Here is a 23,424-nt window from a genome sequence, read left to right on the forward strand (position 1 = left end):
GTGGGAAAATTGGGGAAATCAGGGGGGAGTGACCATCCTATCTGGGACCCCTATGGTGTACAGAGCTAAGGTGACCCCCTCCTTGCAGAATCCCCCATCTTAGTTTGGAGGACAGGGACCAATAGGGTTAGGTTTGTGTCCCCTTCCCCAAAGGGGGTGGACACAGAAAGGGTGTAGCCACCCTCAGAAACAATAGCCATGGCTACTGCCCTCTGACCCCTGTAATGCCCGTAAATCCAATATTTAAGGGCTCCTCTGAACCCAGTTCATCAGATTTCTGACGACCTCACAAGAAAGAAGAAGGACTGCTAAGTTGAAACCCCAGCAGAGAAGATGGAAGTTGAAAACTGACTTGGGCCCCAGCCCTACCGGCCTCTCTCCTGCTTCAAAGAGCCCTGCAATAGAAAGCGACGCATCCTGCAGGTACAGCAACCTCTGCCAAGCCTCCAGAGGACTGCCTGCATCACAGAATACCAAGAACTCCCGTGGACAGTGGCCCTACCCAAGAAGAATCTTCATCTAAGGACTCCAGAGCCTCCCTGGATCCGCAAGTCCTGACCACTCTGCACCCGATGCCCACGGCCCATGTCCAGGTGGCCCAGCTGACTAGAGAGGATCCCCAGGCGATTCTGAGAAAGTCCCCACCCTGGGTTGACCTCTCCTGTCCTCCATGACAATGCCTGCAGTATGAATGCAGAGGGCCTCCCCTGACTGCGACAGCACCAGACTAAGATACCAGTCGCCAAAAGGTACACTGTACCCACAGTCCCCTGGCCTTGGGGAACCCAACCTCTGGTGCAGCAACGTTCAGGAGACGGCCCTCCTACTTGTCCAGCCTGTGGTTTTCGGAACCGACCCCCTGGACCCAGCCTGCAGCCTCTAAGTGACCCCAGGGTCCCTTCATAGGAAAGTATTGGGAGCCTGACACTGCCTTTGCACCCTGCACCCGGCCGCCCCTGCACCACTGAGGGTGTGTGTTTGGTTCCTACCTGTGGCCCCCTCGGTGCTCCTCTAAACCCCCATGTCTGCCCTCTGAAGACGCAGGTACTTACCTGCAAGCAGATCTGAATCCAAGTGCCCCTACTCTCATAGGAGCCCATGTTAAATTTGCCTCACCTTTGACCTCTGCTCCCGGCCGGCCGTGTATTGCTGGTGGTGGGTGTTTGGGATTAAACTGAACCCCATCCTGTGGAGTTCCTAACCCCCGGAAAATGGAACTGCAAGTCTTATACTTACCTGCAAATCATACTAACTTTTCTTCCCCCCAGGAACTGTTTTTGAAAATTGCACTGTCAACTTTTAAAATAGATTGCCATTTATTCAAAAACTGTACAACTTGCAGATTCCAATCAAAGTAGCATTTATCCACATGTGAAATACTTATATACTGATGTACTTAGCTGCAACTCGAGTCTTGTGGTTCTAGAAATAAATCAACAAAATATATTTTTGCTACATAAAAACAATTGGTTGTCATTGAGTGTGTGCTTCTTCTATTGTCTATGTGTACAACAAATGCTTTGCACTACCCTCTGATAAGCCAAATTGCTCGACCACACTACCACAAAAGAGAGCATTAGTATTATGTATTTTAGCCTCTGTTAAGCCTCTGTGGAACCAATGGACTCTGTGTACATTATGTCTCATTTTGATATACAGAGCCAGTTTCCTACATTGGTGGATCAGAGGTGGGGTCTATGACATTGCAATTGCTGGACTACTCAGCCAATACCTTTTCACACAACTAAATTCCAAAATGTCCTTTAGAAATAGATTTTTGAATTTGGTACATTTTTCTACATTTTTAAAAGTCATCCTAGGGCCTTGGTTAAGTCCCCTTAGCATTTCTTTTTAGATTGAAAATACATTTTAAGTTAGGGGTTAGCAACTAGAAGTAGTTTTTAGTTCTTAAAAGTAATCCCTAACTTTAGTAACATAATGAGCAGCTCAGAGGAAATAGTTGTGGAACTCAACCTCAGAGTTAAGATCCCTCTGCAAGCTGAAAAAGATTAGAACAGGTTCCAATCCTACCAAGGCCAAGCACAAGGAGGTCTTGGCAGAGTACACATTGGACCACCCTGCTGATGGTTAAAACCTCCACATCAGATAGGGAAGATGCTGGAGCTGAGGAGGATGAACCCCCCCACTCACCTAACTACGGCGATCAGGACCCCAAGTTCCCTATGTCCAAGGATAGTGCTCACAGGATCTGGATCTTCCATAGGGGAGTCCAGCTCCTCTGGGAACATAGAGGGCAGCCTCAATGAAGAGGATCTTCTTTTAGCAAGGATGGTCAAAAGAGTAGCTTTGGAGCAACAGCTCCTAGCTATAGAGAGAAAGAGAGCAGAAATGGGCTTAGCACCCATTAATGGTGGCAGCAACTTAATTAGGGTCAGAGAGAATATGATATCCTTAAAATCCCTGATATCACCAAATGGTTCACAACAGATCTCACTGGAGAGCTCTCCTTTGGGAATGGTTTACTGGTAAGCATATGGATAGACTCCTCACACAAACTGGTGCAGATGCTGAATTCTATGACCATGTGAAGGCTACCCTGATTGAGGACTTTGGTTTAACCACTGAGGAGTATAGAATTACGTCAGGGGGTGGCTCACAAAACCTTGAGCCAGTCCTGGGATGATTTTGAAGACTACTCAGTGAAAACACTAGATGGATGGATAACTGGCAGTGGAGGGCATGACTATGGTGAGCCTTAAAATTTGCTTATGATGGAGTGCATAACTATGGTGGGCCTTACAATTTGTTTATGAAAGAAAATTGTTTATGTAACTGCTTCAATGACAAATTACATCACTATCTGGTAGACCTAGGTCCAATTTCTCCCCAAGAATTGGGGAAGAAGGCAGACTATTGGGTCAAGACAAGGGTGATCAAGACTTCCACTGGGGGTGACCAAATGAAAGGAGTCACAGAGCCTCACCAAATCGAAAGGTGCTGAGATACCCAAGGACAAAAGCAAATAATCTTCACAAAGTCCCCAAAAACCTGCACAGGAGGGTGGGCCAGAGCCTCTTCACAGTCCACAAATGGGTATAAGGGTAAAATCTTTGAATCCAAGAAGGCCTAGTGTCACAGCTGTAAACAGCATGGACACCAAACTGGAGACTTGGCCTGCCCCAAAAAGAATCCCCCTAGCATGGCTCCAGTTACTACTGGTATAACCAGTCTCCAGGAGGGATCAACAGCGTGCCCAGAGTAAATCAGGGTCCACGGTGAAGCTACTCAAGTCTCTGAGGGTGGGGTGGATGTAGCCACACTTGCTGTCTGGCAGCCTATAATGCAAAAATATAGGCAGCAACTCTTTATTAATGGGAACAAGGTAGAAGCCCTCAGGGATACAGGTGCCAGGGTAACCGTTGTGACAGAGAAACTGGTTTCCCTAGGACAGTATTTGTCTGGACAAACTTATTCCGTCACCAGTGCTGACAATGTAACTAAAGTCCATCCCATGGTTATGGTGACTTTAGAATGGGGAGGGGTTACTGGCCTGAAACGGGTAGTGGTCTCTTCTGCAATCCCAGTGGAATGCTTGTTAGGGAATGATCTGGAGTCCTCCGCTTGGGCTGAGGTAGAGCTCAAAAGCCATGCTGGGAATCCCTGAACTTGTGTATGTGAAAACAAGAGCACAAAGCAGAGCACAGGGTGAAAAAGAAGTGTTGGAGCCTGGAATAATAGCCCAACCTTCCAAGAGAAAGGGGGAGAGGTCTGGGGGACCAGCCTCTGAACAGCAAAAAAAGCAAGACCTCTCTTCTCAGGAAGATATTTTAACCGCTGAGGGGACTGAGTCCATGGAGATGGAGCTGGGAACAGCTGTGCCAGGGACAAAAGACTTGTCCCACTCTTGAAGGCCTGAAGCAGCAAGCAGCTGCATAGGAGAAGGGAGACGTCAGTGGCTCCCATAGGGTCTATTGGGAAGATGGACTCCTTTACACTGAGGCAAGAGACCGCAAACCTGGTGCAGGCAGACCTCCTACTTGTCCAGCCTGTGGTTTTCCAGAACTGACCCCCTGGACCCATTCTGCAGCCTCTAGGTGACCCCCGGGGTCCCCTCATAGGAAAGCATTGGGAGCCTGACGCTGGGTATGCACCATGCACCATGCACCTTGTCACCCCTGAGGGTGTGTTTGGTGCTTACCTTTGGCCTCCCCACTGCTCCTCTAAACCCCCCAGATCTGGCCTCCGAAGGCACGGGTACTTACCTGCAAGCAGATCTGAATCAGAGTGCACCCAGTCTCCTTAGGAGCCCCTGTTAAATTTGCAACATCTTTGACCTCTGCACCCGACCAGCCCCATATTGCTGGTGGTGAGTGTTTGGGGTAACTTGAACGCTAAACTGTGGACTTCCTAACCCCTAGAGATTGGAACTGTAAGTCTTGCACTTACCTGCAAATTGTACTAACTTTTCTTCGCTCCCAGGAACTGTTTCTGAAAATTGCACTTAAAAAACGATTGTTGCCATTTATTCAAAAACTGTATAACTTGCTGATTCCAATCAAAGTAGTATTGATACATATGTGAAATACTTATTTATTGATGTACTCACCTGCAACTTGAATCTTGTGGTTCTAGAAATTAATAAAATATATTTTTGCATATAAAATAATCGGTCTTAAGTTAAGTCATTGAGTGTGTGCTTCTTCTATTGTCTGTGTGTGTACAACAAATGCTTTGCACTACCCTCAGATAAGCCTAACTACTTGAACACACTGCTACAAAAGAGAGCATTAGTATTATCTAATGTAGCGTCTGTTAAGTCTCTGCGGACCACCTGGACTCTGTGCACACTATATCTCATTTTGATATAGTATATTCAGTGCCAGCTTCCTACAATGACAGATTGTACTTACCAACAAGCCAAGCCCTCTCAGGTCTACGTTGTGACATTTGCAGGGGTATGCTGCTTTTCTGTTGTGCAAAGGATCATGTGTTGATCCTGGGAAACAGGCACATACGCTTGAGATGTACAAATCAGGTAAGCAGACAACTAGCACGTTGATTGAATGGAAGTTCCTCCGATTAGGGTAGAACTGTTCTTGGTCATGTGGTGGCCCGAATGTGTGTCCCGTCAATTGCTCCAACCACAAATGGTATGTCACTCAAAGCATTAAAAAAAACTCTCCTTCACACTGGCAAAATCCTCAGTTGGTGGAAACTGGATAAAGCTGTTAATGTGCTCATCACTGAAGAAAGAACCTCTTGTAGCACACCACTGAAAGTTGGTTGTGACATGCCACCTGATACTGCCACAACGTACCGGACCCTGTGGCCACAAAATGGGGTCCTACCATGGTTTTCACTATTAGTATCATTGCTGTGGATTCCTATTGTGAAGCAGACAATATAACTCCAGCTGATGACGAGTCAAGAATAGTTTTGCCTATTCAATCTGAATTTATTTTATAATAACTCTTTCTTCCATGGTTGCAAGATCATGAAAGGGGTCAAAACACTTGAGGCTGCAGTCTTCTACCTCTCCCTGGGTTCATATATCTGCATTTATGTAAAAAAGAAAAATATCACTTTGAATGGGCAAACATATCTTTGATATTCAACACACATCTCATGTATTTGTAAAATTCCATATGTTTTTGTGACATATGTATACATCATTTGTTAGTGATGTTGCAACTTAACCTCTTAGCTGCTGAATCCCGGAAAGCTAAGCGTTTCTGAAAGGTAGACAGAATGCTGAATTCAGCAAGGGGTCATTTGTGAAAATAACAGCTGAAAAAAAAATATTGAAATTGAGCTGAAAAAAACAGCCATTTTTCTCAGCGTTTTACTCTGTAACTTTTTCCTGCAATGTCAGATTTTTTAAAGCAATATACCGTTCCATGTGCTGGACTCTTCAAGACCCCTAGGTACCCAGAGCCAAAAAATGAGCTGCACCTTGCAATGGGTTTTCATTCTATACCGGGTATACAGCAATTCATTTGCTGAAATATAAAGACTAAAAAATAGGTATCAAGAAAACCTTTGTATTTCCAAAATGGCCACAAGATAAGGTGTTTTTTGCCCATCTCTGAATTCCGGGGTGCCCATACTAGCATGTGAATTACAGGCCATTTCTCAAATAGAAGTCTTTTTTACACACTGTCTTACATTTGGAAGGAAAAAATGTAGAGAAAGACAAGGGGCAATAACACTTGTTGTGCTATTCTGTGTTCCCCCAAGTCTCCCGACGTAAATGGTACCTCACGTGCGTGGGTAGGCCTAATGCTCGCAACATGAAAGGCAATATGGGCACATCACATTTTTACATTGAAATCTGATGTGTTTTTTGCAAAGTGCCTAGCTGTGGCTTTTGGCCTCTAGCTCAGCCGGCACCTAGGGAAACCTACCAAACCTGCCCATTTTTTTAAACTAGACACCTAGGGGAATCCAGGATGGGCTGACTTGCGGGACTTTGATCAGGTTCTGTTACCCAGAATCCTTTGCAAATCTCAAAATGCGGCCAAAAAACACTTTTTCCTCACATTTCGGTGACAGAAAGTTCTGGAATCTGAGAGGAGCCACAAATTTCCTTCCACCTAGCGTTCCACCAAGCCTCCCAATACAAATGATACCTCACTTGTGTGGGTAGGCCTAGTGCCCGCGACAGGAAATGCCCCAAAACACAACATGGACATTTCACATTTTCACAAAGAAAATATAGCTGTTTTTTGCAAAGTGCCTAGCTGTGGACTTTGGGCCTCTAGCTCAGCTGGCACCTAGGGAAACCTAGCAAACCTGCACAGTTTTGAAAACTAGACACCTAGGGGAATCCAAGATGGGGTGACTTGTGGGGCTCTGATCAGGTTCTGTTACCCAGAATCCTTTGCTAACCTCAATATTTGGAAAAAAAAAAGCTTTTTCCTCACGTTACTGTGATAGAAAGTTCTGGAATCTGAGAGGAGCCACAAATGTCCTTCCACCCACATTCCCCCAAGTCTCCTGATAAAAATGGTACCTCACTTGTGTGGGTAGGCCTACTGCCCGCAACAGGAATAGATCACACAACGGTCAATGTTGGTACTTACATGAGGCAACTGTTGACCATGGGGTGATCCATTTCTTATGCAGGCACTAGGTATAGGTACTCAAGTGGGGTAGTGTTTTTATCAGGACAGGTGAGGAATCACTGAGTGTTAGGAATTTTGTGGATCGCAGCATATTCCTGTAGTTTGTGTGACAGAAATGCAAGAAAAATAGAGTTTTTATTCAACATTTCAGCTTTGCAGGGTATTCTGGGTGAAATCTTTGGGGAATCCGCACAAGTCACACCTCTGTGGACTCCCCCGGATGTCTAGTTTCCAGAAATGTTTGGGTTTAGTATGTTTCCCTATATAGCCGCCGAACCCAGGACCAAAAACACAGGTGCCTGCCTTACAAAAACAGTTTGTTTTGTGATAGATAATTCTGATGTTTCCACGATACAATCTGGGCAGTGGAATTCGGGGCTGAACTAAATTGGGGAGCTCCCAAAAGAGCACCCTCTCTGTGCTTGCCCACGCATTCACCTGCTCTCTGGGTTGGGCTAACCCACTATTGCCCTGTTGCACAGACTATGCTTGCGAAGGGACAACAGGAGTGCCCTCATCACCTCCCTTACAATTTACTGGAAGGAGTTATCCAATGTGACTCCTCCAACTGAAAAATCACTCCCAGAGTCTGTGCCATTGTCCTATCCCTCAGATACTGTCTCAGTATCTGCTGTCTCAGTCTCTGATCCTATGTCAGAGCTGTCCTCTATAACCAGAGAGACGTCAGCAGCAGTCATCCATCAAGATGCCATCTCTGCTATTGGCTAAACTGTTGCTCTAAAACACTAGCCTACATAGACAGTCACAAAATTGCTGGTGTGTGTGTGTGATACGTGCAACAGTAGAGGCCACCTTACCTGCGCTTCTTCCCTCAATCAGCACGTTCTTTCAAGACACTCAAACACCTTGTCACATACCATTCATCACAGTCTTTAGAACCTCCTGCGCCCAGTCCACAATCATTATTGGTGCTCTCACTCCCATGTCCTCCTCCTCGGATTCCCTCATTACCACCCAGCAAACTTGCTCTTCATCTCTCCATAGCCACCCCCCACCCCGCACATACATTTTATTTGTATTATAGCGCAGGTAGTGGCTGACTTTACTAACGTACTCAGCTATTTACATAAAATACAGATGTGCTCTTTGCAGTAGTCATATAAACGTTCTGCGCTTCTTTCTGGCACTAAAACTGCCACTAGACAAAAGTCTGATCCTTTTGTAGCAGAAACATAATCACAAGACTTACTTGACTTCTTTATTGCTGCCTAAAAGCTACAGTTGAAATGCGTCAGTTGAAGTATGTGCACTGCTTTGAAGACGCAAGCTGCAACTGCAAGACTACTGATGGCGTATATATATATATATATATATATATATATAAGATATATATATATATATAGATCACTTTGATACGTGGGTCTGGTTTTCCTGGGGGCCGATTGCAGCCCCCAGGGAATCCACACATGCACTGACAAAAGTGATATATATATATTCTCAAAATGTCCTGCTATTCTTCCTGTGCTCGCCTAGCGAGGTGGGTGCTCAAAAAATGGGCACAGGACCCATTCAATATATGCTCCACATAGAAATTAAACTGTGGCACTCCATGCAGTTTGCTGTTCTTTATTTAAGTTAGCAATTCCATATCAATTCCATAACAATCCAAATAACTCAAAAATCACAAATCTAGGGCAACGCGTTTCAACCATCACGGTCTTCCTCCTTGGCCCTCCTAGTTTACAAGTCATGTGATCCATCCTACTCTTTAAATAACCACTGATTCATTGTGTAGACATAGAAAAAATCCTTTTTTTTTGTTTTTGTTGTATTTGTCATTCTCTGCCTCTTTTATTTCTCTCTTACTTTCTCTTATCTCTATATACATACTACGTCTATATGTAGTGTTGAAGTTTGGATGTAAAATGATGAATACTAGAAATTATTTGGTGTTCTTTGATAATGAATAGTGTATAGCTATATATAGACGTAGTAAATATATATATATATATATATATAGAGAGATAAGAGAAAGTAAGCGAGAAATAAAAGGGGTTAAAGCAATTTTTTTACATGTCTCATATTTTGTTTTAGCACTAATGTTTAAATAATACATCTTATATGTATTATTTGCAGATTTTTCTTGTTTTAAAAAAAACAATTCAGTCAACATATGTATAAAATAAACCACATCACTATCATAGTTAAACACAGTAATGCATCACATTACACCTTTTTCATTAAAAAAAAAAGAAAAACAGTAATTTATGCATTTGTGGAAAACAAATTTCTTGGCGAGAGGGCTCCATTTTGTCTAGGCTGCTACTCCATTTTTTTGATATATGCTATGTGCAGAATTGTTAATTTTGAACAAATATGACTGTTCTGTTTTTTCTCTTCGTACTCATTTCTCAGAAATGTTTTTGAAACTTTGCAGATGGCCTAACCACCCCTCTTGTTCTCAGAAATGTTAGTTTTGTGCTTGAACATCCTGTTCTTGTGATTCAACGGTGTCCCAGGAAACGCTTGTTTGAACGTGTTTGGAATTTATGATGCGTTTATGGTGTGGTAGAGTGGGTAATGCAATAAAGATATAAGAAGGGGGGGGGGGGAAGGAGTTATTGCACTTGGCCAGAGAGAGTCATGGACACTCTCTGGGTGTGATGTGCTGCAGCGAAATGAAATGCTATTTTGAACCTTACTCCGAATCCTTGTATTCTATCTTGTGGACATCAGCCTGCTACAAGAAGAGGCTTGTGAATTGACTTCACACGCTTTGTATATGTAAACAAACTAGCCACATATTTGATTGATAGTGATGCAGTTAACATTTAAAAATACACTGGTTCACATTCTAAAATGGTGGCCACCTGGACATTTGCAATCTGATGGCTGATGACCATCCGTCTAAAAGGGCTGGGGTCTCTTTTGCCACAGGCACCTCCATTCCACCCCTCTCCCCCAAGATACGCTCAGTAAGAGGCTACTGACCGCTTCCACAGCATCTCTGTAAGCCAGACAGCGATCATGAATGGCATCCAGGAGATTAGTTCCCAAATCCAACAAGGGATTTGCATTCCTGAATGCCATTCGTATTTCAATGTCTGGCATGCAGAGATCACTAGCGAAAATAGCCTCTGCACTGACCCCAGACGCCCAACCAGTCCAGCCTTGTGCTCCTACTGTGGTCCCTTATTCATCCCAAATCCCAACTCCAACTCCAATCCCAAAGCACACTTACTTCTTTGCACACACCCACTCAAGCAGCACACCCACACTTAAACACAAAAACACAAAGAAACACAAAACATAGCAAACCAACCTATACACTGACACTACACCCACAGGCACCACAACCACCACACCCAGCACCACACCCATAAATACCACCACCACACTCACAAGCAACACCACCACAACAATAACCACAACACCCACCTCTACAGACACATGTACCACTACAACCACAAACCTCACCAAAACCCACCACCAGACACAAGCACCACCACAACTACAAACCACACCAACAACCATCAGCACACCCACAAGCACCATAGCCACAACATCAAATTCAACAGCACTCATCCAAACACAGTCTCTCTCTCTCTCACACACACACACACACACACACACAGACATGCAAAAACCCAAACCCATACGCTCAGTCACCCGAACAAACACCTACAAAACCACACACGTACACCAGACACACATGCATCTACAATTTATAGACTCAAGCACCACAACCACACCAACTCAACCGCAGTCATCCAAATACACTCACAGCAAACCAAAACCACAATAACACCCACCAAATGCAAACACACACACTCACTCCACACCAAACACCTTCCAAGAAACACACACCCAAACATACACCACATATCCCAGACCCACATGTACCTGCAAAGCGGACACACAAAGCATCCACTAGGTTGCTTTACCTACCAAACTCAACCATCTCCCACCCGCTTTCTTACCTGCCTCTGACCCCCAAGGAAACCCAAAACTCACCCATGTCAAGAAGGATCACTTGAGGTGCCTGCTCTGCCCACTAGATGCCCCTTACTGAGGAGGTTGTCCCTTGGCAGTGTCATTTGACGGCAAGTTCTGGGCCAGAAACCCAACTTGTGATTAAATCACTCTTTGATGGACAATTATTATTTTTGGTTCAATAAAGTTATTATGGGAGAAGTATCTAATTTGTAAATAAAATACATTTTATTTTCCCAAAGCTTATCCTGACATTTTTTAATTACAAATAATTGTTAATGACAATGTAAGTAATGAAAATGTGAGTAACATGAACGTAATTTCATTTATGAAATTGAACAAAACAGGTCTTATTTTTAACGCATTTGTATAGTGCATACATTAGTGATGAACATTTATAATGGACGTTTTAATTTTTGTGTAAGTATTCTTCATGATAATGGACACTTACACTAAAATTAACCATGCATATATTTTTTTATTTGTGAATGTAGGTGTGTTTATTTAAAAATGATAAGTGTTAATAATAGACATATATGCATTACACGTAAAAAACACTTTCGAGTTAAATGAAATGCAATAATTAATAGAAAATGAACCAGACAAGGGGAAATGTGACATTGATAAGTATATGAAATGCTTTAAGTTTAGAGGTGACATTGAATGTATGTTTCTTATAAACCCACTTGTTGAACTGCGTAGTGCAATTACTACATTTTATTAGATTTCTGTAGTTCAAATAATGTGTAATGGATAGATATCTGATTTGGCAGTTTAGGGAAATTGAATACAATACCACGTTACACACATATACAGTGGACCTTACTGTACAATTGCTTGAAAGTATTTCTTAAAAAGGCACTAGTCCAGAGCTAATACAAAACAGACAATTCCAATGGTAACAGGTAAAACAGTCCCTTACCTTCGGTTCCAGCGACGACACAGCTAATTTTCATCATGGTCCAGTAGCAGCAGCGACAATAGGACTTGTAAGATCAGGTTCCTGACAGGAAGTGAGGTGAAAAGTAGACAAAAAGGTAAGTTTCAACCTTTTATGCCTTCAGGTGTGGAATTTTAACCGCCACAGTTACGTCGGCAGGAAGGCACACCTTGATTGGCCCAGTGGTAAAACTAGCTGTTGTCCCGCCGCCAGCCGCTTTTATCCATGGCACCGTTGAAGCAGGTGTAGAATTCTGGCGGTGACAGCAATTTACCGACAGACTTTCATCTATGGGCTCACCGGCAATCTAAATAAAGCGGGCGAACAGTCTAATCGGTGAACGGATCATCTGACAGAAAAACGACAGTGACACCAGATCCGCCAAGATCTAAATTAGGCATTTTGTCTGTAGGTTTTTCAAGCTTGAACATTAAAAGGATACCACCATTTGGTATTTCTATCTCTGAATCAGATTTAAAAATGGTACAATCACAACCAGTGGTAATTCCAATGCACTATAGACAATCTGTCACACAATATTTACTTGCTAATGGTCTTCCTAATGGGGGTGAATATGTTACTTTCATGGTGGAGCCACACGATGCATACAGAACAAAAGTTTTCTACTCATGGGTCACTTTTCCAGCAGTCGATGCAAAGACAAATACTTTTCATACATACAATGTAGCTAATGCACCTGCACAGTATAGAGCCTATTCATATCCAGAAATACCATTAACATAACAAAAACACCATAATTAGTTTTAAGTCTCCCACACTCACACGTTATTGATGACGTTAGATCTGGACCCCTTAGTAATGAGGAGGGCCCATAGCCAATTCTAGCCGCCTAAACAACATTTCCAAACATACAAAATTTATAGGCAGCAGATCTGCACCCATTATAAAATAATTTATTTAGAACATGTAGATGCTTAATACAATTCATAATGTGGACCTTAACTACTTCCCCAGCAAGGACTGTTCCAGCTGCTTAACAATTGGCTACACCAGGGATAAATCAGGTAGCTATTAATACTATTATGGGTAAGGTTCCCACCAAACATGAAGAAATTCCATTTTGGATTGAACAAAATACAAATCAGTTGGAACCAGTGCTTCCTCATACGGAACCCCAAGATGAATGCAGAATTCTCACAACATGCTTGCCTTTTGGTTTGGTTACCTCCACAGATGACCGCACCACTTGGGGCACAGTATTTGCTGCAATCTATACCATGACACATGGCACACAGGCTCTTTCAAATCTTCCGGAAGTGTTAAAACAAATACAAAATGACCACAGGGTTGCCCCTGCCCTGGATTTGGGGATGAAATTAATGGGCATTTTTGTTGCAGTCTCCACAATTATTTTAAGTAATATCAAAGGGGAAGCAGCAGCACTGGCAATACGCTAACAACTCACATAAGTTCCACAGACAGACTATAAAAGCGAGTTGTCAAAGAATATTTCCAAGACTTATAGTTGTATAGGCCGGAATAGTCTGGGGCCACGCCAAATGAGCCACAGCTTAAAGGTAATTCTGAGAATGATAATACCAAGCAAGTGTGGGAGGGGTCTAAACAATTCTGGGGCAAACAAAAATCTAAAAAAGATCAAGTAAAACAACAAGGAGAATCTCTGCAGTTGGAGACCTCGGAGAAAACCTACAATCTTAGAAATTGTGACAATTTGAAACCTCCTGACATATATCTGTATACTGATACACTCCCTCGTCGAACCGTTCAGGACTTATCAGACAAACTGACCAAGAGAGATAGGTAGTGAGAACACAGAAACGGGTATGTGAAATCAAAAAAGCACTCAATGCTCATCTGAGGTTATGATTAAAAAAGGAAGAGAAACTTCCACAGCACAAACTTCAACTTAAAATAAGGTGGTTGTGGCACTTTTGGATAACTATGCAACACATTGAGAACCCTAATAAAGAACAGGACGTAGGCAGTGACTCTGCGAGACAGCGCAGCAGAGGTCAGATAGTTTGCCAGAATCTTCAAGAGCTTCTGACTGCGACAGCAACTAACAACTACCTTGAAGTCAACACCCCAGGACATGCATGTCGCCCCACCCAAAAGGGTCAATAAATTAAGAGTTCAAATTGAGGGGGACATTTAGCACACAATCAAAGTAATTTTCTGGGGCAGAAAATTATTGGCCGCCAGAGTTTGTCGAATGCTCCCACAAGGGGAAGATATCATTTTGCCATCTTTTTCAGTTCTACTTCCAGATCCAGTAAAAGAAGCCTGTGCTGCTGACTGGGCTCTGACACGGGTTCCAGTGCTGTACTGCAACCACATGGGTTAGGATAAGGAATCTCCTCATCAAGTCATTCCTATACGATCCAATCCACAAGTACAAGCTCAATACCCAATAAAACATTTTGCTAACACCCCAGTGAGGAAGGCTCTCTCACAACTGGAGTACCAGGGAGTAACTGAACCCTGCTTATCATCTATGAGTAACCCTTTGTTTCCCATAGCTAAGCCAGACCATTCTTACAGAATAGTCTTAGATTACAGACTTTGAAATAGTCACAAACACAAATTTGCAATTCAAAATTCACATAGCACAGCTCTTATGAACAACATTGTACACAAAATGTACAAAAGAACCACAGATATCTCCTAACGGCTGTTCTGCCAAAATCTAGCACCTGAAAGTTGGGATGTAAGCACATTTTCCATGTTAGGCTCTCAGTGTAGCTTTTTGTAGACTTAATCAAGGGTACAAGACTAGTCCAGGATATTGATCCTGAGGCCCTGTCCTAGGTTGATGACACTTATTTGACAGATGACGACCTCAGCACACATCTGGCCAGGGTAGATCGTATTGTACTGGGATTTGACGACCGTGGCTACAAACTCAAATTCAAGAAGATGAAAATTGCTTTCCTCAGTGTCCTATGGGGGGGTGTCTGGCACCACACTTCTTAGAAAAGTGTGCACAACTACAACCACCAAACAATATTTAAAAAAAATGCATTCCTTGTCAAGAGTCTTTAATTTTGGCAAGGCATACATTCCAGATTATGCTTGTCACATAAAACCAATTTATGATTTGATCTGTCCTGATTTCTCAAGCAAACCTTGGATCTCACAACACACATACATTCTCAGATTATTACAAACTGACATTCTTGAAGCTAAACACCTACACACACACACACACACACACACACACAAAACTAAACAACTTTGGTAATCCGGGTCAGTCCGGGTGCCACTGGATTCACATGTGTCACATTTACTGAGGTGAGACAGTCCCCATAGCATACAATCACACTTACACTCCAATACTGAAATGCATTATGCACCAACAGAAAAAATACTGACTGCAGGTCAGATGGTGGTCATTAAGGAGAGACCACTAGCCCAGGGAAAGCACATTATTAGCCTGATTCCAGCCCATGAGGCTGCTCCCAAAGCTAGCATTGCAAATGCCAAAGCCTTACATCAATCTTGGCTACAGTGGACCACCTCCTTGACTACCACCGACGTTGATTATGTTTTTAATCCAAAACTTCAGACCCAAGAGTTTCTCCAACATGAACTTGAGTACCCCATTCCCACTAATTTCATGCCTCTTGACTATTGCAGAATCATCATTTACACTGATGTTCAGCTCAACCAGCTGTAGGTACCAAACACCAATACTCCACGGCTTGTGCAGCCGTCTGTGGAGTTATGAGGGATGGCAACTCCCACCATCTAACAACCTGCAAGCAGTCCCCAGAGGATTGCACCGCACAGTTTACTGAGCTTAAAGCATTTCTTTTGGCACTGGAACATATGGATCCTGAATTTCTTACACTTACTGTGTGTGATTCGTAATTGTCCAGTCCTTCAATGAAAACGTACACTACTGGCACCATAATGGGCTCAGAGATTCCAAAGCAAGTGCCATAAATACACAAATGTTTGTGTGGGGGAGGGGGAGAATGCAGGTCTTAAAGAGAAATTGCCTTGGGCTCATGTAACACATACTCTATGCCACCAACACGTTGGAATACACATTGCAGGAAACTAATTGATTGATGAAGCTGCCAAGTCTGCAGTTGCAATGGCTTCTGTTGTTGCAATAACTCATTCTCCTAAGAAGGTGAATGATGACACCTCGGCTGCTGTGAAAGCTTTGGCTGATGGCAAGCCTTTACCAAAAGCGTACCCTACCAAATATTCCTACTATTTAAGTGCCCAAAATATTCCCTTTGTAACAATGCCAGGGGTGGGTGATCGTGTGTTCCCCAATCAAGATCGTAGGCTAGAACTGATCAAAGCAGTTCATGAGGGTCTGGGTTCTGCCTATGCTGGTGTGGTTTCTACCACCTCCTTTTATAAAGACGCTACTGGTGGTACGGCCTATACAAACATGTCAAACAGTACGTCCTTAGCTGTGAAATCGGTCAACAATTTAAAAGTTCCACAATCAAGCACCCATAGCAAACAAGCCTTTACAATGTGTATACCTGGACCACTGCAGTCCCTGAATTTCAGATAGTGCATACAAATACATTCTACTTGCAGTAGACTCTTGCTCCAGATTCCTATGGGCGTGGCCACAATGATCAGCTGACCCTGGAACTGTTATTAAAGATTTGCAAGTCTTTATTGGGACATATGCAGTTTCAGCATTCCACTTGGACCAAGGCCCTACTTTTGCCTCTAGGGCAAACAGGGACGCCATTAGAACAATGGGTGTTATGGTGCATTGTTATAGCCCCTAATCATCCCAAGGGGAATTTGGTACAAGGAAAAACCAGGACTTAAAGCAATCCTTAACAGCTAGAGTATAATGGTTAGGTCGTAGTTGGATCCATCACTTGTATGCAGACCAGGAAGCATAAATACTCTGCCATGAAGATCTTTGGGAGGCCATACCACTTATGAAGTCCTGTTTGGCATCCCTACGTATGTCTCAGAGATTGATGGTCTTGGCAGAGGGGCAGCAGAAACATCTTTTGGCCTCTCTTGCAAGAATTACAATAGTTCTGAGATGAACATTCCTCAGCACATGCTGCCATCTTGGGAATGAGGAAGTCAACATTCATAGGCTGGGTTCCAAGAAACAGGGAACTGGTATGAGAAAATATACCTGTGAAGAAGGAATTTGGCCCATCCTACCGGCCACCCGTGCTGGCTCTTGAAATACTGGAGACAAGAACTGTTATCCTACACCACTGCCTGGATCCAAAGACAACTGTTTTGTCTACATTGATCACATTAAAGTTGTATTGTGTGGTCGATCCTGCACAGTAAACCACAAGGATTCCTGGGTAGTTCCCTTGCCCCTCTCACTACCATACATGAAATACCTCTTGAAGCATTAAACAATGCTGAAATTATTTCCCCGAGGTTGGAGAAGGCAGAGAATGACATTTTGTTGATTCCAGTTACTGCTACACTGGCAAGAAATGTCCAAAACGTTAATCTGCAATTTACAAATGCAACACAAATGGATGGGATTGTCTCCGACAAACCCCCTTCGGATACATCTACCAGCTGACTTCATCTGACCCGACATGAGGTTTTGCATAGACTGCTGCAGGTTATTTTGCCAATATTGATGATTTTTCTTCAACTTCTTTAGCACCACCTATTGCACCAGCACATGGTATCCATAAGCTTTTTAACTGACTAAAGTGCAACTCTTTGATCCATTCATGGTACTATCAGTGGATTATATTGACATTGCTTGCTTTCCTTCTATGAATTGGATTTTTTATTGTCTTCTTTCTGCTTATACATGTCCATTCTTTTCCTGAACGCTCTGCTACTAAACTGGTGGATGAGGTTTTAAAGCCTTATTTGTCTTCCCATAATGTGCGAAGAAACATGCCCCTTTTGAAAATTTCTGCTGTTCTAGTTCCTGATGGGACTGTTTGGGACCATACGATATATTTGGACCAACTGAAATGATACAAATTCCATGTATTTTTTAAATTTTATGAATGACGTTATTACACCAGGTGCTGTTTCTGATGGCTGGGTGTTAAATACAGTTGACCCTATGCTTTCTTCGCTAGAATATTATACTATGTTTGAAAGTGAGGATTTATATATGAACGTTGTAAATTATGGGGAAATGTTCTGTTACCTTTATTATGGACACCACTATTTACATTGAGCTAGTACTCCCAGAGTAGTTTTTAATTATACACATTGACAACATTGTATGACTTCACTAGTGGGTACTTCCAAAACATATGTAAAGAATTTTACTCATTTTTCTGGCATGATGTCACAAATACTGAATCATATTATTTCAAATTACCTACATGAAAAGCAACGGAAATATTGCTAACTGACACTAAATTAATTTCTTCAGACTTGTTTGTTTCCCAGTTAGCCTTCAAAGGATATGAGTACTGGAAAAAACAAATAGACCTAAAAACGGTTTTGGGGATGAAAGACTGGCAAATACAAGGCATGGAAGCTTTATTTTGAGTATGTTTAATTCTGCTGCAAATGACTTACTTGAACGAAACTGTTCATCAAACAACTTGTCTTGGGTTAGCAAAAGTTAAAGAAATGAATGTGCCCACTATTCCGTCCATAAATAAATTTGAAGCTTTAGACTTTGTCAATAATGGTTTGAACACACTGCCCACTCGTATATACAAAGTAAACAACATTGTGTCCTCTGCTATTGACATTATTCAAAATGTCATTTTTACAACATAGGCAAATTGAACTTAAGTCCGTTATGCAGTTAAGTTAGACTTTACAAGTTCTAAAAGCAGGTTGCTTGCTTAGGAAGCACTTTAAGTCCAAGGAGTTATTTGCCGCATTCAACCTTACACTGAAACAACTGATAATGTCAAGGAAGGAAGCTAATTACATCATGCTTAATGTAGAAAAGCTATAAAAATTGTTTTTACAGTAGCTGAAACACCATCATCAGTGTGGTTAATCCATGGGGCGATATCCCTGCCAATAATCAACATTCCAATACATCTTGTGTTTAAAACACTTTTCTAACGGCAGGCTTGAATATCTAGGAGATAGTTACATTGATGAGGTGTGGGTGCTGCCCTTTCATTTCAAATGCATGTGTGGTGAAAAGGAGATTTTTCTTAGCAGAAGTGAATGTGTAACTTTCATAAGCCATCAATGATTTGCTAACAGGTGGTGTTGCACGGTGCTTGCAATGCACTGGTAGCTAACTTAGCTTGCTACTTGAAGAGTATTCCTGTCTCTGTGATCCACCCGGTATTTCAGTTACTCTCAAATGGGAGTTTTTTGATGCTGAGTGATCAAGGCTGTTGTGGGATGAGAGCATATGTCGCATATGTGATTTCAGATGAGATGTATGACCTGCAAGTGGCAAGGCTGTCAGCTGAGATACAGTCCCTTTTAAATATGAACTTTCTAAGACACTTTGGTGAATTGGTGAGTCACATTCTTAATTAATCTAACACCGCAGGGATTGTACACTTTTTTTCAGGCTATTGAATCTGGACTTGTAAGTAAATTTCAGACTATCTTTAGTGTAACACCTTTAGTCATTCACTCACTTTTTTGAAGTGTTTTTGTAGGTTTCCCGATTGTCTTGGCATTAATTGATGGTATCTTGCTGTTGCTGTTTTTGATTTGCAATGGCTGCCCCATCTTAACCAAGAGGAGACATGGAGCTCATACCAGCCCAACTGAGTCGTGAACACATGATGCAGTACTTTGGAGTTGCACTGTTGGAAGGACTTGCTAAGGACTGGTCATTGTCATTTCAATCAGTATTCTGCTGTGTGCATCCTGTTTTCCGTTCCTTATGGTGCTCTTTCAAACTGGAAGTGTGTCTTGTTCTACAACAAGTACTTTCTGTGGACATAAAACTGGTGATGCTCTTGATGAGGGTTCTTTGCTGGAGTTATCCCATGAGATTGCTGTTGCTTTGTGACACCTTCCATGAGCCAGCCTTCACGGATCAGGTTGCTTTTGCTCCCGGTGTCCAAACATCTGGCACATCGCAGAACACTGTCTCCTTGGCTATGGCTTTATTTATGATTCATATGTGTTCCTTTAACCTTTTTAATGAGGATCTGGTGGTTTTACCGTCTGCGAAGTGGAGTCCATCCTTGATTCTATCGCTTCTATGTTTGATGACCTCATGCGGGATTCCAATAACTTTTAATTGGCATTTTGTTCTTCAAACTATGAATTGTTTTAATTCAGCTTTATGCCTGGCTTGTTCTGCTTGTTAACAAGGACATCCTTTTATATTTTGGTTTTAGATATATAGTTTATATTTCTCTTATAAGTTGAATATATTTTTCTATATTTTATAAGTCTTATACTAGTTTATTTAGGTACTGAACTCTGCACTCTTGTTCCGCCAAGAGGATGGTGTTGTAGGACCCCTTTAGCACCAAGGTTGGGGATCCTTATTTTAGCATTAGGCCTGTATCCTGTGCTTTTTACATTCACATGCATTTTATTCATTTCCATATTTTTTTAGCACAGCCTGCTTTAGCTTGTTGTTTAATCAGCTATTATTTTCTAGAAAGACAGAGTTTGCCATGCACATTTTTATCAAGTCATTGTACAGCGCACACTCTGTGTCCTGCTCAAGGCTGTCATGTATGGTACGTGATAGCTAACTTACTTGTATTGCCAGTCCAGGAGACAGTCCCTATTCACTAGACACATCAGAACGTCAGGCCTGTTTAACGAACTCTGTAAGGGTTATTATATAAACACCACATAGAACTAAGGAGGGTATAGGGCATTCAAGGCATGAGCATCCTGGGATTCGTACCCCACCAAAGACAGCTCTGCTGATCCTGTAGCTGACTCTTCAGCTTCCCAATAGGATTGCCATTCAGACAATAGGCAGACCCTTGCCATCCTATTCAGGTATGGGGTCAGGGTTACTCCCTTAGATTGGGACAGGCAGAAGGGTTAAACCACTATGCTCTCAGGTCTAGACATAGGTTTTAGGCAAGAATCTCTAGGCTCTCTAGAATCATACAAAAAGGTGAGATTGTTTATCTTCTTTACACTGGTTGTAATGATGATTACCTTATTATGTTTCATCTGCCTTATTATCGCAGCCCATGCAGCAACTACTTTAATAAATGCATTGAAATCAAGCTTGCATGTCAAGTACTGCTTTGGCATGTGTCAGTCACTGAGTAACTGAGCGAAAGGGGTATGATCAGTTTCCACAACTTCCCTGAGGAGTCAGTGTGTCAGGTTTAGGTTGCCACAAATCACCTCTTCCTTTCTAGGGTTGGGTGAGGCACTGTGGGCTAGCCAGGCGTTAGGCCGACAGTTTCCAAAGTGGTGCGGGCTCAACTCGGTCTCCCACACTCAGTGGTGCTGCAGCTCTAAACACTCAGCCTTATTACCATAATAGGAACCACACAACATGTTTGTGATAGTAGCTGTTATTTGATATGGGCTCTTAAGCAACATTTGTTTTTCGCTTGCACTTCAGCCTGTTTTTTTTTTTATTAATTACTGCTTTTTTACATCTGTGTCTTTTATTGTACCTAAGACTTTATAGAGTTTTAGCTGGTGTGATTTGTCATTGTGTCATGTATTTATAGATCTGATTGATGGCACTTTGTTTTTTTATCATTGCTGTAAATAGTGTTTTTAAACTTGCATATTTTGATGAAGGTGCGTTTATTGATTGCTGCATCCGAAATAAACAGCTCTCAAATTGAAATAAATAGATTTATACATAAAAAGGGTCAAAACATGCACTCATGTTTTAATACCCTATTAATGTATATTTTCTGTGACATGCAACTGTTCTATCTCAACTTCACCCTGACCCATGATAAAGGGACTTAAATGTTTTAGAGTAATTGCCCGTGTATTCAGTTTGTGCCATGTCCTAGGATCTGAGTAATGGATACTTGCAGGCTCTTTACTTTGTATATGCTCTTATTAAGTTTAGTTAATCAAATAACAGTTCTTTGGCTCTTTTTCTTCTAGTTTTGGTTGTTAAGGTGTTTTGCTTTCCGTCTTCTTGGATCAATCTTGGGATCTTCATCTTCTGTTCTTATTCTTATTCCCAGATGGTGATTCAGGAGGCGTATGGGGAAAAAGAAGAAGACAAGATCATTGGTGGACTGGTAAGTAGTGCTATGACTCTTTTCCCTGCTCTGTCTCGCTATTCTTTCTTATCTTCTTTTTGTTTTCCTACCTCTTACTGGGCTCTTTTTTCTCTTCTTTCCCTTTATGTTCTTTTATTTGATTCCTTTTTTATCTCTTCTCCTGTCTTGGCTGTCCTTTTCTTTCTTTGTAGGATTTTAACGTTGTAGCTCTCTATCTGGCTGGTTACCAAATCTATTTTCCCCTTTTATTTCTCCTGCTTTTTCTCTTTTTTTAAAGACACAACCGAACGTGTCCACACTCCTTGCCCAGTGTCGGCTCGCTATATGTAGGTCATAGTACTGATATGGGGTTTTCTATTCTGTTATCTTCCCAGCCCCCCCCTTTCATCATAAATAATAATACAGGAACAACAAAACAATCCCCACACAAAGTAAGTAAAAAAAACAAATACAAACACGAAGGAAAATAACTCAACGTTTTCCCTTGCTGAATTGTCCTGCCACCCTCCATTACCGTTTTCCTTCTATTCTTCCCCTGTCCTGTTATAGGACCATACCTGGTGAGGCCACGTTCCTCCCAGAGCATGGCTGGTCTGTAAGCTTTGCTGCCTCCTGGTCTTTCACCAGAACGTCGGTACAATGGTCGAGTCGTCCCTCTCGTTCTCCTCATCTTGGCGTCTTCTCCTTGTCTCCAGCTTCCACTGGAGTCCGCCAGCCGATGGTCCTGTCCCAGCAATCTTCCGCTCTTCTCCTTCGCTCTGTCGTCCCTCTGTTGGTGCTGTCGCTGCCGACATGCCTCACTTCCTGTATGACAAGCTGGTTTTTAAAAACCCTACCTGGTAATGCAGCCGGCTCTGAGGCACATCCGGGTCAGTCATCCATCCCCCCCCCCCCCCGAGACGCGATGGTGCCCCTGGGGTACTGCTGAGCTGGATTCATGAAGATCGGCCTGGCACATGCCACAAGCCCTCTATATACTCCATCAAAACTAAGTAGTCTAGGAATTAGGCAATTCAACTTTTTTAGTGTATATATGATGTTGAACTAACAAAGATAACGTCACAGTATTGCTGTTGGTTTCGTTTTTGCAGCAAAAGTATGTTTGATCCGAGGAACCAGAGCAGCAATGGTTACCCATGCGTTCACGCATTCCTAGCAAAATCCTTCAAAATATCTTGGCATTTATATCTAGGAGGGACATTAAGTGATTATTAGAAGGAACTAATGGGTCATCTTCAGTAAAAGGTGAAGGGGGGGCATTTCAGAGACAGTGAGGTCTTGCGCTGTAATGACTCCCCTAAAAAGGAGAGAAGGACCATTTAGCCCAAAATTCAAGGTCTGATTTCCAATACTGATGCTGGTA

General features: G+C 42.4%; 1 protein-coding gene and 1 long non-coding RNA gene across 10 annotated transcripts in view; both read right to left on the reverse strand.

The window, feature by feature from the left end:
* The window catches only part of HMOX2 (heme oxygenase 2), an 815,387-nt gene that overhangs the window by 209,340 nt on the left and 582,623 nt on the right, over window positions 1–23,424 (reverse strand). The gene's annotated exons all lie outside the window — the stretch shown is intronic.
* Window positions 18,419–22,871, reverse strand: LOC138261588 (uncharacterized). The gene is made up of 2 exons (XR_011199119.1): window positions 22,619–22,871; window positions 18,419–22,011 (listed from the first exon to the last, which is right to left on the reverse strand). It is a non-coding gene; the product is annotated as an uncharacterized lncRNA (long non-coding RNA).

The sequence above is a fragment of the Pleurodeles waltl genome, chromosome 10 (assembly GCF_031143425.1).
Source record: "Pleurodeles waltl isolate 20211129_DDA chromosome 10, aPleWal1.hap1.20221129, whole genome shotgun sequence".
NCBI classification, from domain to species: Eukaryota; Metazoa; Chordata; class Amphibia; order Caudata; family Salamandridae; genus Pleurodeles; species Pleurodeles waltl.